At 47.2% G+C, this 12,371-nt stretch overlaps 1 long non-coding RNA gene across 1 annotated transcript in view; it reads right to left on the reverse strand.

Annotated features, from left to right (window-relative positions):
- Window positions 1-273: 273 nt before the first annotated feature.
- Window positions 274-12,371, reverse strand: part of LOC146839341 (uncharacterized) — a 60,042-nt gene continuing 47,944 nt past the window's right edge. Inside the window, exon 2 of the long non-coding RNA XR_014981061.1 lies at window positions 274-5,909. This is a non-coding gene — a long non-coding RNA (uncharacterized LOC146839341). The remainder of the gene's footprint in view (window positions 5,910-12,371) is intronic.

Raw genomic sequence — 12,371 nt, forward strand, 5'->3', positions numbered from 1 at the left:
TAACTTGTCGCCAAAAACTGTGGGAAATTTTCCAACCCATTTGTTATTGTTTTCACAACTTCCAAAAGACTCTTTTTTTTTTTCGCCATCAGTTACTAATGAAACTTGTACATCTCTCCCAGGTCTAAGTGTCATACCGAACAGGCCTTGGTGATACCACCCAAGAATATTTAACCCTTTCTTTGCTACATATACCTTTCCAAAAATGCTACGGTCCATCCTCGTCGCCAAATTGTAGTGAAGTATGATGGTATGTAGGACATCAAACAAGGATACTTCAAGACGTGTGTTTATTAGCCACAGCTGCTGCAGTCAGAGTAACAGTAACATCTGGAATCTCTGAGCTACAAGCCCACACAGTACATTCTACATTCCAATGACATGTCACCATGATGGAATGAATGCAAGATTACAACAATATCACAGTAGTTCCGCCCTGCAGTATCTCACCAAGATAGAATGTTCTAGCAGGATAAAGAAAAGAAATAAAGGCCGGGCAGCTAACAAAGCCTCAACAGCTTCCGCTTTCCCAGAACCCACTTTGTTATGTGACGGTCACGTGGGTTCTGAAAGACAGAACTAAGCTACCACGTAATGTGGCATTACTAGCGAAGTGGGTATAGATACCCTCTAGAAGCACCCAAAATGACCCCACCCCAGAGGAAGGGGCATCTAAATGTAACATTACAACTGGACACAAACAAATCATACAAAATCTATTGCTGTATTGTCTCCCATGGCTGCATTTGGGGGTTGTTTGGTGGTTTTCATAAAACATTAAATATAACATGTTTTCGGGGCACCCATCCTTTTGGGTATCAAGTTTCTGCTTTTGCTATAAACTAAAAGAAAGATATAACACAGTGGTGTTATCTAATAAAAGATATAGCTGGCAGGAGAGGTGGGGTCTAGAGACGGAGAGTAACATACCTGTCTTCAAAGAAACCCATGCACAGAGCATTGCCTTTTTCTGTGGCGTTAGAGATGAGAGGGGCCATAGCCTGCTTTCAGTATTGCAGACTGCGCAACCAAGAAACCTAAGGTCCCGGCTTCCCCTTGAACACATTTTGTCAATCTGGACAAGTCACTTTAGCTTGAAGTTTCTACAGTAAATTCAGCTCACGGTCCGCTTTCCATTACTCACTTTCTCACTCGCATATGGATGCCCATATATAATTTCAAGTGTCAGTGTAGAGCACACCATAAACTGCATTGTTTCCAAACCCCTCCCAGGTGGGCAAGACCCTCGAGCTCCCAGTCCAAACTTTGCAACTCACTTGCCTCATGCTCACAAATAACACAATTCGGTTATGGTGCAAAAAGGCCGCATCTTCATTAACATACAATTAACCAACACATAATTCAACCAAGCAATCCTGTTTGTGCATTTTGTTGCTGATCGCAGCAGTCCTGACATAACCTAGACAGCACAACCCCTTGTGACAGCGTTCTGAGCGAATGCCCCTCTCAGCTGGTCCAGCACTTCCTGTGGCCTGTAGGCCACACCTTGCTCCCAAATGTTGTAGGTGGCCCTCCTGCCTGACCCGGGCTGCAAGTGCTGTGTCCGCCCTCTGCTGACCCGAAGCTGCCCCCTGTGTCCCTCCTTAAGGCAACCCAAAGGCACAGATTTAAGCTGCTCCCCTTTGGCTATTGTGTCTGACAAACTTGTGGTAGCCTTGTACTTTAAGGTCGATGAGACCATGCCTCACGAAGCCCCACCCATCCCGCTAGCCCAATAAACCAGGCTGTGCCCCAACCTGTCGACCTGGTGTGACTGTGATTTCCGCCACTTCTCCCTGGCCCAATCAGTGATTCATTGGCCTCTTGCCGTGCTGTCCACCCAGCCTGAGCCTAACTGGCCAATGTAGTTACTATACATTGTCCTGTACTGTGACACTTCGGACATGTCCTAACTCTGCTCTGCGGTGGTCCCACCGAGAGAGGCCTCCTCCATCCCCAAACACTTGTTACTGCTGGGCTCCTCCCATAAGCAGCGGCAGGGATTCTTGCCAGTCACCCCTCCCAACTCTCTAACCAAACAACCTCTCTAGCACATCACTCCTGTCTGAGTGCTGGCCAGACGATCTTACAGATATGCAGATCGTGACCAGTGCCCGCCTGCCCGTGTCAGCCCTTTCACACATGGCTGAGCCTTCCCGGTGTATAACCTTCCAACTAGATTCACTGCTGGTTTGACCGTCAAAAGAGAGGTAAACCCAATGTCATCACTGCAAGCTGACCAGCTGCCCAAAGGTCAGAACTGTAGGAAGAAGGCCCGGGATGTGAACGTGAATACCACCCCAGGGGAAACAAAACACCCAGGTAAGGATCAAAAAACTGAGAGCAAGCGTGTCCAAGCAACTTCTTGCAAGATTGAAGTGTAAGCCTTTTTGCAACATTAGGATAACCGAAGACCGGGAAAAATCCTAATGCTGTAATCCATCCTTGCTGTTTTCATGCAGTTCCCTGCTGAGAGGTGAGGGCTTACTGTTCTGAGATTTTAATTCCAACTGCAAGTAACGCAAGGATCTCTCCGACAATACGCAGCAAGTAAGTGACTTACCTACAATAGAAAACTTTGTGCGCTGCCTGGTACAAGCTCTTTCCAGCAGGAGTATTAACCCTTTGCGCTACCCAGTGCTGAGTCCAGACCTCTACCTAGCAACACTCCGCTCTCTCCCCCAAAAGAACAATTACTCCCAGGAGTCATCTTAGAAAAGGCGGGTCCGGCATCAGACATGCCAATAATATGGCGGTCCTGCGGGCTCCGACGACCTGGGAGGCGGGCCTGTCGCACACAGCAGTCACGCGACAGGCGCGCCTCCATCATTATTGGTTAGTAGTTAGGGGTTGTGACAAGGAAGTGAAGTGAATCACTTTCGGGTCGCGCTAGTGGCCAGCACCAGGCCGGCTAGAACCAGTCTGGGCTATTGGTGGCCATAAAAGGCTGAGGAGCAGAGGAATCTTCCTCTTTGCCTTCTGCACTCCCCAGCCTGTAGAGAAACCTCGCTAGGAGGCTGCTATTTAATTTTCATGCTTTATTTTCTAGGTTGTGGGAAGTCGCAGGATCGCTTCCTTTTTTCCTCCACACCTGTGTACTTTGCAGATACCCACTTCAGCTGTTCCTGTAGCATGTGCAACAATGGGATAGCTTGGCCCATGGTACAGTCCTCCTTGCTGACTTCACGTGTGAAGCTCTCGAAAGCGAGTAGCATCTCTGTCAGGGATTTAACTAGGCCTCATTGGTCCATCTCAATGATCATACCTTTCATAGTAGCATACCCACTTTGCATGACATATTCATTGATTGGTCTCTACTGCTCAAACAGACATTCAACCATATAATAAGTTGAATTCCAACATGTTGGCACATCCTGGATGTGTGCTTTAACTGGCATTCTATTATTACATTGAAAGATCCTCAGCGGCTTCCGCGCTTCAAACAAAAGTATGGCTGAAATGTGTACAGATTCTTCTGCTGGTGGTCAGTAAGTTGTTGACTTGCTCTTTTTTCAGAAAGTCTTGAACAATGATATTAATGCAGTGCGCCAAACACAGGACCCTGAAACAGCCACCACCAGCCATGGCCTTAACTATATTACTGCCATTGTCCGTGGCAACAAAACCATTGTTAATCCCACTTGGCCGCAGCCATTCAAAGACCTTCCTGTCAAAGTCTTCCAAAATGTTTGCAGCACTATGAGATTTCTCCAGGGCGATCATGGCTACAGTTGCATGTTTCCAAGCGGCATTAAAAATCTCAGCAGTGTCAACAACACCTGCTACAGATATCTTTTCTCTAACCCCCACAAAAGAGATCCAGTGTACAGTGTTGCACATGTTATCAGTGGCTTGGCAACTGATCCAAATGTCTGTTTTAAGGTGGATAGTGTGACCATCACTCTGCTGCAAAGCTGGTCCGAGGAATTCAAGCACGTCGTGATGTAGTGCTTGAACAGCAACTCTGGTGAAATAGGATCAGCTGGAAAGCTCCCATTTCGGGCATATGGCTGCCACAAATTGAAGATAACCCACCCTTTTCAAAAGGGAAGAGATCCAGCTTTGAGTTGTTTAAACGTGCCGTTGGGTGGTTGCGTTCATTCTGCCCCTCTGACCTAAACATGCTGATAGTGGTAGCCTGGATTTTTTTCTTTTCTAGTGCCACTGATGCATGTGACTTATTGATGCCATTAGGCCTGGGTGGTAAATTCCGTTCCGCTCGCGGAATTTGGGTAATTTTATGTTCCGCGGAGAACGCGGAATTGCCAAACATTCCGCAATCCGCAGCTTCGTGGAATTTTTTGCTTGTTCCCTCTTTCAAAATGCGTGTTTGCGAGTTAATTCCCCCGAGCATGCAAACAGCGTTCGCGAACAGGAAAAAAGCATTGCGAACGGGCGGAACAAGCAATTCCGCGTGTTTGCAGAACTCTGCGTGCTCATGGAGATTTGTTACTGTTTCACGGAGCTTTGCGTAACGCGACTATGCAAATTCCGCCCACCCCTAGATGCCATATGTTAGACACAGTGCACGTTTTTTCACTGCGGTACTCTCTTGACTTGGACCACTTGGTGTCTCATACTGACTCTTGTGCCATCGCAATGTTGCTGGTGAGGATGTGGGAGGTACCATTGCACAGCTGGGGACAGGGCTGCTTTTTGTACCAGAGAAAATGTCTCCCTCTTGTTCTACTTCTTCATCCCCTCCAACAACAATGGGTGCAGTTTTTTGGCCGCTAAGGTGCGCCTCCCACTGGATCAAGTGGAATTTTTTTGAATGGGTCATTTTGCAACCGGTACCATAGTTTGTACCAAGCTTACCCCAACTAACACCTTGTCCACCAATGGAGCATATAGCAATGTTCACCTTCTTCTTGCTAACCGAAAACAAAGTCCCAAACTGGGGGACCAGCAATGCTGATGCTACTTGCATTGTCGGATAAACTGGTAGGTGGGTGTGACATTTGACTTCCTGCAGTACTTACTTCTACGGAGGTGGTTGTGGTGGATGTAGGACGCTGCCAGCGAAATATGGAAGCTAGAGGTGGTGTTGGTGGTATCATCTGTGTTGGTGGTATCCGTGCCACATCCCTCATAGCAATTTGGGATGGGGCAATGTCCGTCTCCACTGGGGCAGGGCTAATGTCCATGATGAATGGCTTGTCATCATCCTTCTCTTCTACATCTACGTCCATAACTCTAAGGCTTTCCGGAACCTTACTTTTCTCTAGCCTTGTCTCGTGGCGTGCTCTCTCTCAGACTGAGTTGACTTCCAAGTGGCATCTAGATCATCAGAAGGGGGCTTGTAGACTGACTAACCCTCCTTTTTTTTGCTGGGGATCAAGAAGACAATGGATCTTCTGAAAGAGTGGCTTGCTGTTCTTCTTCCTCTGCAGGAAGCTCGATCTCCTGAACTGCCCCTACTTCGGGAGGAACAACTACTATTGGGGGCGATGGTTGCGGCTGTTGTTGCCCACTTTTCTTAGTTTCCTGCATTGATTGGGTACTACTTTGCGATAGGTCAATTTCAACATCACTGCTCATCGTTGTTGGACTCGTGATTACGTTGGCTGCCTCTGTAACAGACATGGGCTTAGGTTGGTGGGGTGGGTCCACTGATGCAGGGGTGCTGCTCCCAGCTTGCTCCCCGGACACTGCTACTGCAGGCACCATTTTTGGTTTCCAAAAAAAGGTATTGGGTGACATACCAGTCTTGGTAAATGGCAGTGTCTTCTTCTGACTGGCAACTCTATTGATACTGGTACCTTTCTTTGGCGCTATATTCAAGATATCAGCAGCACGCAGTGGCACAAGTTGAAGAGATGTCTGTGGTCACACGTCACATGACGTCATGTGTAGCAGGACTTCAGTCTGGCAGTACAGTGGGTGGTGTTGTCTCCTCTTTTGTGTACCTAAAAGCAAAGAAGCAAAAAGAACATCAGTAAAACGTGGCATTCAGTGTTGTGGTTCAATTACTACTAGTACAAACAAACAAATATAATATATAACTTAGTGTGCGGTCCACTTGTTAGTGTTATTAATATTATTAAATGTATTACCTCAGTTATCAACAAAACACACCAATCCAGTGTGGCCATTTGTGAGACTTTTACATCAAGGACTTTCATGGTGTACTGTACACTCAAGAAGGACACAAAAGAAGAAGAACAACAACAAAAATACAAATATAACAGAACCAGTTTAGCATTGTGCATCATGTGGGATGCAGCATTCATGGAGCTGCAGCTGACAATGGATGAAAGCAGCAAGCCAAGAGGAACAAAGAAGAGACATGCAGGCCTATGGCAAAAGCAGTCGAGAGCACTAACTGCCAGCACAGAATGGTCACCAGAAACATGGACACTCACAACAAGCAGGAGGCCTGGAAAAAATGGACTCTAGCAGGCCTATATGGATGGACACAGACTTTACAAAATGGCCCCTGGCCACATGGAGAGGCTCAGCCAAGGTGAATGCTTACCCACTAATACAAACACACTGACACACTCGCCAGACAGAGTACCAAAACAGAAATCCACAGGGCTAAAAAAAAGTTTGCAAGTCACACAACAACCACACATAAAAAAGTGAAATACCCCAAAAAAACACATTTTGCAATTCAATCCAATGCCATCCATGCCCTAAATAATTTTTTAATTCAACAGACACCAAAGAAACAGTTGCTTTTTGCATCTGTGAGTAGCCTTGAGCCTACTGGCTGAAAAGCCTGTTGGCAGACTACTGCGATAGTGATTTAAAATACGGCAGAAGCAAAGGGGGCAACATCCACATACCGCGCCGTGAGGGGAACGGCCAGCGCTGAGGGACATTGCCTTTTCGTGCCATGAGGGGAACGGCTCACGCTGGACTTCACCTCCCAGCCACCCCTGCACCATCGACTGCTGTGACGCGGTACAACGCACCTGGAGGCGTTTAAAACCATCTGTACACTTCCACAGCACGGGACGCGAAAACTGACAGCAGCAAAGGGGGCAACATCCACATACCGCGCCGTGAGGGGTACGGCCAGCGCTGAGGGACATTACCTTTTCATGCCGTGAGGGGAACGGCTCACACTGGACTTCACCTTCCAGCCACCCCTGCACCATCGACTGCTGTGACGCGGTACAACGCGCCTGGAGACGTTTAAAACCATCCACAGCCTCCCGCAGCACAGGACGCGCATTGGCTGCGCCCGGGCGAAGCCCGTCCTTGCCCATCATTGCCAGGAAGAGGCAGGGCAGGGCCAGATCACTTTCATCCGACTTTTGGGACATAAACCAGAAGACTCTCAAGGTTCTGGGTGGTCTAAGGGTCGTGTAGTATATCTAGCATATCTGGTCCTGCTGTCCCGCTGTAATTTATCTGCTCCCGGGAGCTGCGAAGCTGTTAAAACATAGCAGAAGTGTACTAATGTTTTAAAGTTTATTATTCCCTACTTGGCATAAACATCTTTAATGTTAACCACCCAATTTTGGTTTTATAATGGGCAAAAGGAAAGCTATGGAGGGTGCAGGGGGGATAAGTGGCCAAGCTGGTGGTGATAAATACAGGCCCCAGCTAGGCCCGCAAGGCACAAGGGTTCGCTCTCCTGTAACGGAATCTATAAGGAAGTTGGCACGGAAACTGCAAAGTACAAAGACAGCATTTATTAACCCTTAAGGGTGGTCCTACAATCCACACAACACCCTTCAGTATTGCATGGAGTAGCACACAGAACATTCGTACACAGTCCCCTTTTATACACAACAGAGGGGCTCATAAGTGGGTGGATACAACATGAGGCCGAAGAACATTACCATTTATGGTCATTCTCGATACTGAATCAATACATGGGCGGAGCCAACACACTCCTTGAGCCCGCGAAACACATGGTCAAGCAAGGCTAATTATAACAGATGTGGTCAAGTCTGGGCATGCGCCAGATGGACAAGAGAGCTATTTATAAACTGTTACTAGGCAGATTACAGAGCAACTAACACAGAGGTCGGACTCGCCTCGTGGCGAACACGTGGCAGCAGGGTAATACAAAATGGAGTCCAGACTTCGGTCAACATAACGGAGAAAACATGATCTAAAGCGAAAAGGATTAATGTCTTCAGTAAATGCTTAATCATGTTGCTGTTTCAATTTACAACAGACGACCCTTTCAGCATTTACTGAAGACATCCGGTTTCCAAAAATCATCATATATGTCAATTATCATCATTCCTTTAACCTCTTTGGCTAGACGCTTCTGATGAGCAACATCGGCAATAGTTTTCTTATCTGGGATACAACAGGAAATGCATACGGAACAGAACAATGGTCCACATTGAACACACATACAGAGAAAGAACAGAATTGCTATAATAATACAGAGACCAGTTAAGACCTTCCATCCCCAGGCAGTAACCAATGCCCAAAACCATCCAGAAAAGGACCAGGTGCCGTTTTCTGTGTGGATTTCAGCTGCTATTTTATGCAGCTTATTAATGGCGTTATAAACGGATGGCGTATGATCAGGGATGAACACACAGCAGCTACTTCCAATAATTTTACAAGCTCCACCTCGATCAGCTAACATTACATCTAATACCATACGATTCTGTAATGCAACAATCCTAGTTATTTGTAACTCTTCCGTAAGATTCCCAAGAGCAGCAGCAGTCTGATTCGTCACAGCTTCTACCACTCTTGTCAATCTTCGGATCTTCCTACTATTCAAAGCGGCTCCAACAAAGAAAAACAGTCCTAAGTTAAAATCAATATACTGTTGCAAGCTGGTATCAGTTTGATCCACATCATCAATCGATAAAGTACGTTTATACCTATTTACAGTCACATTATTCAACAATTTGAAATCCTTATGATATGATGCGGGTGCTAGGAATACAGGAGGTAATAGGAATGATACATAACATACCCCAGACCACCCAGCCGGCAAACGGTAATAACCTTTATTTCCGCACACAAAATAGGTATTATGGGACGCTAGGAAGGTACTGTTATTTAACCCATCAATGTTTAGAACAGTAAGGCAATCACTAACACCAACAGGGATGAAACCCACACTCTGGACACACAAGTCCGCTTGAGCTTGTGCCACTTGAATCACGAATTTGTCCTTCCCCACAGTGTCTCTGGTGTTCGTGAAGATATAGGGAATGGATTCATTGTCCGGCCGGTACTCTTCCCATTCCCAAATTGTCCCATTCGCTTGTGGATACCCATTCTTGTCTTGATGGCATTCCCTATTAAGTCTGAAAAGCAATCGTCCCACTGTCGGTTTCCGAGTGGCAAAAAGCAAAGTGTACCATGCTCTACAAGAGCCATTATGAGAGAAAGGGAGTGGTATGAATGGCGTACCTCCTTTCTTCTGATGGGCCGGCATCATCCCACATATCCAACAGTTCGTAGCATTCGTAGCAACGTGGGTATGATGCAGCATCTGGATGAAAGTGTTGTTCAAGTAAGATTGTCGATGCTTCAACTCTTGATACGGTAATGTATAAAAGTAGTGCTCCTCAGGCACCGGAGTTGTCAACACGAGTGTTTTCCGAGCAGGAGTTACCTCCTCCACAAACCATGTGGTTATCCCAACAATAGCTACTGTTAGCATGAACCCCAACGCACAAAGGATTTTCTTCTTCTCCATGTCAAAAGAAACAATACCCTGATATCTTCCTGAAACTAAAAAGTCTGTCAGAACTCTTCCCCTTGGGCAGCGGTTGATTTCTTCACCAGCGGGCCAAGACGGGTGTCACTACACTAATGCAGGGCTGATTCCCCCCCTTGCCTCATCGGCTCTCCGTTTCACTAACCCAAGGGCCGTTCTGACAGTATGCCCCGGTACTGGAAACCTCACTTCCTCGGTCGAAGATGATATCGCCTTCCTCCAGAAGCCGCGTGGTCCGGAAAGAGCTCCTCAGTGTCTCGTGGCTCAGCAGCACGGCCTGTCTCTGCTGCCAGGATTTCTCGTTGATCGGTCAGCACGGCAGACTCCACCAATCCGGGCGGCACCTTTCGACAGTGCAAGGAATGGATCCAATTCTTCCTGTTCGAGACTCGCACAGCCGTCCTCGTTGCAAGGAGGACTTGCTCAGGGCCCACCCATCTGGGCTCCAAACTGTTCGTTCTGTCGAAGACTTTCACCATGACATGGTCCCCAGGCCGGAGACCATGTCCTTCACCGGTAGACCGATCAGGGAGCGCCTCTCGGACCTGTTGATGAATAGAAACCAAGTTATCCGTTAACTGTGCCAGATAATCGCTCATCATTACACAAGGTACATCATACACAGCCTTAGGTCTTGGTGGACCCCAAATATTCATTGGGCGTCCAAAAACAATCTCGTACGGCGTAAGGCCGGTTCGAGAGTGTGGTACTGATCTAATTGACAATAACGCCAGTGGCAGGGCGTCTGGCCAAGTCAAAGACGTTGAAGCTTGGATTTTGGCTATCTTAAGCTTCAGTGTACCATTATACTTCTCGACTAATCCTGCAGACTGAGGGTGGAACACGGCGTGAAACTTCTGAGTGATACCTAGACCCTTCAAGACGTACTTTATAACATCCGCTACAAAGTGAGGGCCATTATCACTCCACAGAAGTCTACAGACGCCATATCGAGGGAAAAACTCTTTTAGCAGTAGCTTCGCAGTAGTCATTGCAGTATTATCTTTCGTAGGGTACGCTTCAACCCACTTGCTGAAAGCGCAGACCACTACTAGAACATACTTCAAATTGTTACAGCGCTCAAGCTGGATGTAATCCATCTGCAGAACCTCAAAGGGTGCAGTGGGGGTCGCAAATCCTCCTGCTGGGGTTCGAGTACCCTTTCCTGGGTTATACTTCAGACAGATCATACAGGTCTGCACCACCCTCTTTGCTGTGCTAGCAATCTCTGGATGCTCCCAGACTTGGGTAAGCAATTTCACAATTGCGGAAGCTCCAACATGTGCTAGCCCATGTGCCATCTGAACCATAGGTTGTACAAAGGCCGTGGGTAATTTCCATCTATCCATCTGCTTATTTCTCCAGCAACCCTCGTCATCCAGTTCTCCTTCGCTAGCCCATTGTTCCCGCTCTTTGTCAGAAGCGGTCCTTTGCATTTCTCGCACTTCCTCCTTCGCATCACGCCATCTCTCCACCTGTGACTTCACTACATACATGGCAGTAGTACCGGGCTGCATCGCAGTCTCCCGTGCTACTCGATCCGCTAACGCATTCCCTTCTCCAACTTTATCAACCACTTTCCTATGGGCGCTACACTTAACAATGGCAATTTTCTTTGGGTATGTCAATGCGGTTAAAAGATTGTGAACTAACTCTCCATGCATTATCTGTACTCCATGTGACGTTAGAAACCCTCTCTCCTTCCAGAGTAGGCCGAAGTCATGCGCTACTCCGAAGGCATAGCGGCTATCTGTGTAAACATTCACACACAATCCTGTACTAAGCTCACATGCTCGTGTTAATGCTATTAGTTCCGCTGCTTGAGCCGACTTTTGTGGTATGCGTGCTGTCTCCACTATCGTTTGTAACGTGGTAATTGCATACGCTGCTGAAGTCGTACCATCTGGTAGCTTCAGACAGGATCCATCCACCCACAGTTCTCCATCTACATCTAGAAAGGGCGTATCCTGGAGATCAATACGACCCTTTGTTTGTTCCTCAGTCACAAGAATACAATCATGCGCTTTCTGTGCCTCAGGCTGGGTCTCGGGGTATGGCAACAATGTGGCCGGGTTTAACGTTACGCACCTTTTCAACGTAATATGAGGAGCCAAAAGCGTCAACTCATATCCCGTTAAGCGGGCACTGGTCAAATGCTGCGTCTTTGTTTGATTAAGCAGGGCATCCACAGCATGGGGAACTAACACCAACAATTTATGGGACAACACAATTCCTTCACTTTGGCGTATTGACACAGCTGTCGCCGCTACCGAGCGAAAACACCCTGGTAATGCTCGGGCGACAGGATCAAGCACAGCCGAAAAGTATGCACAAGGGCGTTGCTTATCGCCATGCATCTGCACTAAAACTGATAATGCACATCCGTCTTTCTCATGCACATACAGCGAAAAGGGTTTTGCATAATCAGGGGTCCCTAACACTGGTGCTGAACAAAGGGCCTGTCGCAGTTGCTGAAAAGCAGCATCACACTCATCTGACCAAGGGATTGGGATAGGCGTGTTTTTTGTCAAAAGCGCTAGTAATGGCTTAGCTATGTGTGAAAACCCCAATATCCACTGTCTACAAAAAGAAACAAGGCCCAAAAATGCACGCACATCCTTCTGCGTGGATGGCCTCGGTGTGCCCAAAATTATTTTGATACGATCTGGTGTGAGTGCACGTCCCTCCTTAGACAAAAGGTGACCCAAATAAGTCA

This window comes from Triturus cristatus, chromosome 4_1 (assembly GCF_964204655.1).
Source record: "Triturus cristatus chromosome 4_1, aTriCri1.1, whole genome shotgun sequence".
Lineage (NCBI taxonomy): Eukaryota > Metazoa > Chordata > Amphibia > Caudata > Salamandridae > Triturus > Triturus cristatus.